Source organism: Babylonia areolata, chromosome 9 (assembly GCF_041734735.1).
Source record: "Babylonia areolata isolate BAREFJ2019XMU chromosome 9, ASM4173473v1, whole genome shotgun sequence".
NCBI classification, from domain to species: domain Eukaryota; kingdom Metazoa; phylum Mollusca; class Gastropoda; order Neogastropoda; family Buccinidae; genus Babylonia; species Babylonia areolata.
The window spans coordinates 33,033,909-33,041,408 of NC_134884.1; positions in this window are offsets into that span (position 1 = coordinate 33,033,909).

Below are 7,500 nucleotides of genomic sequence, written 5' to 3' on the forward strand. Positions count from 1 at the left end.
GAAAAAAAAAGGGGGGGGGGGGGGGACCTTTTGTCTTAGTCAGTCGGTTTGGCCCGTTGGCGCCAGAGGTCATTTTCACGTTTCACAGAGTTTCCGTGTGAACCCCGCAGCGGCGCTCTGGGGGGGACAATAGTCTGTGTGGTCCACAAACCTGTTCAGGGGTTGTTGTTTTTTTCCCTGCAGCCACCCTTGTCCTTGTTTCTTTCACACTCAGAGCGAGCGGAAACAAAGGGGGGAAAATGATTCTGATTAATTTTGGGTCTGGAGAAGGTGGGGAGAGGGGGGTGGGGGGGGGGGGGGGGGGGGGGGGGGGAAGGCAGGGGAGGGGAAGGGAAGGGAATCGATCATGTGCAAAAGTGATCCGAACATGAACAGTATGCCATAATTAAAACGAAGGATGATAAAAGTCTTTTTGTTTTCACTTTTTTTTTTTGGGGGGGCGGGTTATTTTATTTTGTTTTATTTTTTAAGAGTCAAACGTTCCACACACATTTTACACTGCATCACTTTTACCTTCTTTTATTTCAGCTGGAGGCGAGATACCGAGGCAGAGCTGGATCAGCAAGAGACCAACTGGACTGGAATGGCCAGAACGGCCCAGAACAGAGTGCGATGGCGAGAGGTCGTCGATGGCCTATGCTCCACCAGGAGCGATGGGCATAATGATAAAAATGATGTAAAAGCCCACTCATGCATATACGAGTAAACGTGTGAGTTGCAGCTCACGAACGAAGTAGAAGGCGACGACCTGATGATCCAGTGGTCATTTCTTTTCAATATAATTCTTCAAATCAGACTGGATTTTTGATGTGTTTAGATTCGATGAATGCTGTAACAGACTCATCCACCGACAAACAGCAGAATCGCTGATAAACACGTACGGTATAGTAAAAGTGGTTGACTGCTGCTCAAGATTCCAAGAAAACTCCCCCGACTTTTTCACTTTCAACAAAAAAGAATAAGACCCCCCCCACACACACACACACACACCAAACACACACACACACACAAACCAACAACAACAAAAAACCCAAAAAACAAACAAAAAAAACAAAAAAACCCTAAGTTAAGTGAATCCCAGATTTTCACATGGTTCAAACACATCTTTCACTGGAACTCATGAAGTACTACATACATATAATAATATATGAAATACAACAGCAGCGGCTACAAACTTACTACGGTAAAGCCCTATTTCAGCATCCTAAATTATTGTACCTGTTGCTTACATTTCCAAGGTTTGTGGGAACCAAAAACAGGGAAAAAAAATGACCAAGATGGTCGCACGTTAGTTTAATGACTGAATCCAGGTCAAAAGTGAGTAAAATAAAGTACAAAATAATAGCCGAAGTCCACTGAAATATACTCATGAAACGGATTTCAAATGATGCGCTTGTTAAACCCAGTAACATAAAAATAGCGCACGCATAATTTCGAATATAACAGTTGGCAAAAGAAAAAAAACAAGAGAGGCAAGGCCTTCAAGACTCACTTGTGATACACTTAAAAAAAAAAAAATCTAATCGTTAAAATGTGTTGTGTATTTGTTATTATAAAGCTTCGCATTTAAAAAAAAAAAAAAAAAATCCTAACCAGATTCGAATTAAGTCCCCCAGCATTAATTACAGAGTAATTTCCCTTTTTTACTATTTTGCACCAAAACGTTTGCAAAATAAAACTTCCATGCTTAGAAAAAGAAGTTCCTGTTTGAACAAAAAATGATAATAATGACTCCTCTTGTTGTTGGGTCAGAATAAGAGGTCAAAGTGCCAAGTTTAGAGAATATAAAAAATATAAATATAACAGTAAATGCAGTTTGCATATAATTAGGCTTCATTTTTATTATTTTTTTGTGCCCATCCCAGAGGTGCAATATTGTTTTAAACAAGATGACTGGAAAGAACTGAATTTTCCCTATTTTTATGCCAAATGTGGTGTCAACTGACAAAGTATTTGCCGAGAAAATGTCAATGTTAAAGTTTACCATGGACACACAGACACACGCACACACACACACACACACACACACACACACACACACACACACACACAGACACAGACAACCGAACACTGGTTTAAAACATAGACTCACTTTGTTTACACAAGTGAGTCAAAAAACCGCACTCTGTTACCTGTATCCCTCAATCACGTCCCACAAGAGAACACGTATTGTGGGGTTTTTTGTTGTTGTTTTTCTTTTTCTCTCTCTCTCCTTTTCCACAACAGAGTATGGAGGAGCCATCAACTGCGCTAATTACATAAGGAGCTGAAAGTTGTTTTTGTTTTTTGCTTCTTTTTTTGTGTGTGTGTGTGTGTGTGTGCTTGCGTTAATTTCTTCCGCATTCATTCATGAACCCTTTCTGCAGTGTGGCGGCGGGGACTTCCGTGTGGATTTCATGAGTCACTGCTCCTGGTTTTGTTTGTTTGTTTGTTTTTATTTTGTGTCACTGTCAGGGAGTGTTATTTTCAAACAGACCGCGCGAGCATGGCGTCAAATTTGATCTTATGAAGCTGCTCGAAGAACGCTTGCTTGAGAATGAGTTGGGACGTGCGCGCGCGCGCATACACGCACGCACGCACGTATGTGTGTGTGTGTGTGTGTGTGTGTGTGTTAAAGATGAGAAGAAGAGGAGGTGTGGAGGGGGTGTGGGTGTGTGTGTGGGGGGGGGGGGGGGGGGGTGAAAGGAGTGGGAGAGAGGTGAGCAGGTGAGAGGTGAGAGGTGTGGTTACTAACGGGCCTATATCATACATCATATTGATGGCATGTACAAGACAAATGTCCACCCTAGAATAGTAAAGAGACTAGAACTATAGACCTTCTGGGTGACAATCTGGCGGACTGATCATTCTGCCATCACGCCTGTAAGACTGACGTTTAGCGTAATTAAGTCCTCGTAATTGTTACAAAAAAAAAAAAAAAAAACAAAAAAAACAACAACAAAAAAACAAAACACAAAAAAACAAAAAAAAAAAAAAAAGCAACAAAAACCAAAAACAAACAAACAGAAAAGGTGAGAACGTGCACAATGCCTGGCCGCCACCAATTCCTAGCGTGATCAAACCCCGTCAATGATCGAAATCTTTCAACAGTTTCATTCTCCTTCCTCCTCCCCCTCCCATTCCCCAGTAAACCGGGCGAGAAAATGACTTCTCCTTTCATTAATTAATTAATCAACCGCACTTATTTTTTTCTTCAACTGGCTAGTAGTAGTAGTAGTAGTAGCAGTAGTAGTGGTAGTAATCATCAAGCTTCTTGCTCTCTTGCTACATATAGCAGCGCGATCTGTTTAATAACAGTTGCGCGCTCACACGATTTCCCAATCAACCCCTCCTGCCCAGAACAGCAATTAAATTCAAACCACGTTATGGTCAGAGCATCACCACCGCAAGGGGGACTAAATCAACAGAATAAAGTGACGAGAGATCAAAGAAGGGTTGGGCTCGGGAAGAAGGGGGTATTGTGGCAGAGGTTCACGTGAGGGGTGGGGTGGGGTGGGGTGGGGTGTGGAGGGTGGCAACACTCTTGCGTCATTAGACGATGTCGTTTATTAAGGGCGGGAGCTACCAGCTGATAGCTTCCTTTCTTTCGCGGTTTTTGTTGGTTTTTTTTTTTTGTTTGTTTTTTTTTCCCCCGGCTCCTTTACCAGTACAACCACCATGGAAGCTTGACATCCGTCGCAGGCAACCAGTTATGATTGCAGAAGGGAAGTGTGAGGGAAGAGGGTGTGGCGAAAGTGGAAGGAAGGGTGGTTGGTTGAGTCGGTTGCTTGGTTGGTTGGTTGGTTGGTTGGGAGGGGGATAAATAGGCCACTGGCGGGTTATGAACATCCCTCCCACCCACACTTTGTTTGCTTTAGAAGGAGAGAAAGAAAAAAAAAAGGAAAAAGAAAAGAAGGGGAAAAAAAAGGTCTAGGTGTTCCTTTATTATTAGTCTTTTCCCTTTTCAACACCTCTGTTCATTTGTGGCTCCAGGCTTTTTTTTTTTCTTTTTTTCTTTTTCTTGCTTTCTTTCCGTTCTCCTTCATGCAAGGGAAGCTGAGGACTCATAATAATAATAATAATAATACAGAAGAAGAATATTTGATAAATCTTCTCTCTCTTTTCAATGCAGCTGGGGAGGAGGGGGTATGTTGGAGGGAGGGTTTGGAGGGTGTTGGTGGGGCGGGGGGGGGGCGTGGGGGAGTCGGGAGGATGGGGTGGGGGCGGGGGGGTGGGGGGGGAGGGGGGTCTAGCGGTTGAAATGGCGAAGCAGCGACAGATTGCTCTATATCACTTTTGTTCGCAGAGAGCGGCACAGGGAAAATCGACCCCGACGTTGAGCCTGACAAGCCCTGAGCTCGGTGGAGGTTTTTTTTTTTTTGTCTGAAATTAACAGCCGTTGGTTCTTTTTGTTCTTTTTTTTTTCCCCGCTGCCCAAGTCAATAGCAAAGGCTGCTCTCACGCGCGCCTTTTGTGGATGGGGTAGCGGGTGTGGGTGGGTGGGTGTTGGGGGTGGGTGGGAGGGAAAACCAGGAGTCATCAGGAATCAATTTCGTAACTGGAAGCGTTAGCTCATTCTCTCTGTCTCTGTCTCTGTCTCCATCCCCCCCCCTTCCCTCCACCCTCCCACTCTCTCTCTCTCTCTCTTCTCCCTCTCATTCTTCTCTCCCTATCTCTCTTCTCTCCCCCTCTCTCTCCCCCACACTCTCTCTCTCTCCCAACCTCCCCTCTCTCTACCACCCTCTCTCTCTCTCTCTGTCTTTCCCCAATCTACCCCCCTCCCTCTCTCCGCACCATCCACCCCTCTCGCCTCCCCCCCTCCCTCTCTAATTCTCTGTCGCTTCCAATTCTCATGGAAGATGTGGCAATGAGGGCGATCACTTGACAATCATAATGCCCTGTCAATGGCTCCCCACAAAGAGAGAGAGAGAGAGACAGAGAGAGAGAGAGAGCAGTGCAATCAAGCGTGACTGGCGAGTACCTGTTCGCGCGCACCTGAAGAAGATGCTTCCAATTTCTGTTGATTGATAATGCTGCAATATTCCTCCAACCGGAGATTGCCTCTCCCCCCCCCCCCCCCCCCCCTCCCCATTGCCCCGTGATCTTTTGCCAACCTTTTTTTTTTTTTTTAAATCTTTGCTTTCTTCTTCTTCTTCTTCTTCTTCTTCTTCTTCTTCTCCTTCTCCTCTGCCTCTTCCTCTTTCTCCTCTTTTGCAAACCATTTTTTTTTCTTTTTTAATCTTTGCCTTCTTCTTCTTCTTCTTCTCCTCCTCCTCCTCCACTTCCTGCTCTTCCTTCTTCCTCCTCCTCTTCCTCCTCTATCATCATCATCATCATTATCATCGTCATCATCATCATCTTCTTCTTTCACTGGTTGCAACTCCCATACTCCCATGCACGTAGACCGGTGAGATCCTCGACTGTTTTTTTTTAATTTTATTTTTTTATTTTTTTAATTTTTTTTTTTATTCGTGAATGACCCGTTTCTACGTCGTCATTTAGGCAGCCGTACTTCGTTTTCCGTGAGGTGGAAACTGCAGGCTGGCTGTCGGTGCTTATATGGGTTATTAATAAACCACCGAAAACTGACAAGGGTTTGCAAAGAAGTGGGTTTTTTTGTTTGTTTGTTTGTTTGTTTTTTACACGGTGTGCATTTTATCCCCACATACACACGAGCCTTTCTGCACAAATATTGTTGTTGACCTCGGAAACTGGACACTGACACCGTCCACACCCGTGACCCACAATTAAGATATTTTTCGTGATTCGAACTATGACACCCACCCCCATCATTCGTTTCCTGTGTCATTCAATCAGATTTCAGGCACGCATACATACACATTCGGACAGCCATTTTACGTGTATGACCGTTTTGTTTATGTACCCCGCCCCGCCATGTAAGCAGCCACAATCCGTTTTCGGGGGTGTGCATGCATGCTGGTTATTTTCTTGTTTGACGCCAAGATGAAATAAAGTCGTTCTTCGGCACTCTGTGAAAAACAACCACCACCAAGTCTCTGACTGAACTCACTTCACTTATGCCCATCGCTCCCGGAGGAGCATAGGCCATCGACGACCCCTCGCCATCACACTCTGTTCTGGGCTGTTCTGGCCATTCCAGTCCAGTTGGTCCCTTGCTGCTTCAGCTCTGCCTCGGTGTCTCGCCTCCAGCTGTTGCGAGGCCGGCCTCTCTTCCTCTTTCCCTGCGGGTTTCAGGTCAGGGCTTGGTGTGTGATGCTGGACTCCTGGGTGTGTCCGATCCAGCCCCACTTCCTCCGCAGTATCTGCTTGGACACTGGATTCCTGTCCCGCTCGCTCCCACAGATCTTCGTTTCGGATCTTCTCCTGACTGAAGGCAGAATGCAATTGGCAAGCAGATTGCTGACCTGGTTCAGGCATTACGGACAGCACGTGCTTCAACTGCCTTGTTTGCCCAAAGGAAAGCGTGTCGCTCATCAATATGAAGTTATACCTTCATAGACTTGTTCGGGTGTCTTAATAAGCTCAACATCTGCCTTACGTGCCTTTAAAAACAATATTTCCAATGGAGATTTTTCTTTCTTTTTTTTGTTTTTGTTTTTGTTGTTTTTGCACATTCATTCGTTTTCACTTGTTACAAATGTTTTCTTGCAAGAATATGGTTTTGAATAAGCAAAGAAGTAACTCAAATATCATGTCCATCTGCGCTGATCTGCCCGTTTCTCTGTGATAAATCTCTCACCACTCTGTTTCTCTCTCCCTGTCTGTCTGTCTCTCTCGCATTGTCTCCTTGCCTGTCTGTCTCGCTATGTCTGTCTCCTCTGCCCCCTACCCTCTCTCTCTCAGTCTCTTGCACTGTCTCCCTGTCTGTCTCTCTGTGTGTGCTCCACCCCCACCCCTCTCTCTCCCTCCCTCCATCCTCCCCTCATCTCTTTCTCCAGCCCCGAATCTCTCTCTCTCTCTCGCTCTCGCTCTCTCTTTGTGATCAAATCAAAATCAGTTCAGCAACTTGCACCGCCGAACAAAGGAACAAAGGCAGAGCACACTTACCCAGCTGCTGATCTTTGTCACCGTGCAACAATCATTCACGCCCATCGCTTTGATCAATTTTACAAAGCAGCGCTGCCGGCGGCACAAAAACCACAGGTTCCATAATGATAACAATACTAATTCTAATAATAATAATAATAATAATGTCTTGGTTTTTCCATGAGGGAATGTGAAACAATCAAAAGATTAATCCAGGTTATAGTTTTCACATGAAAAAATTGTCAACTAAGTGAGATCGAAGACCCTTATCTATCTTTCTTTCACACACACATATACGCGCGCACACACACACACACACACACACGCACGCACACACACACACACACACACACGCACGCACGCACGCACTCACACACACACACAAACACACACATATATATATATATACCTATGTATACACATATGCACACACACACAGAGTGAGAGAGACAGAGACACAGAGAGAGACAGAGAGAGAGAGAGAGAGAGAGAGAGAGATGTATCCATTCTTTC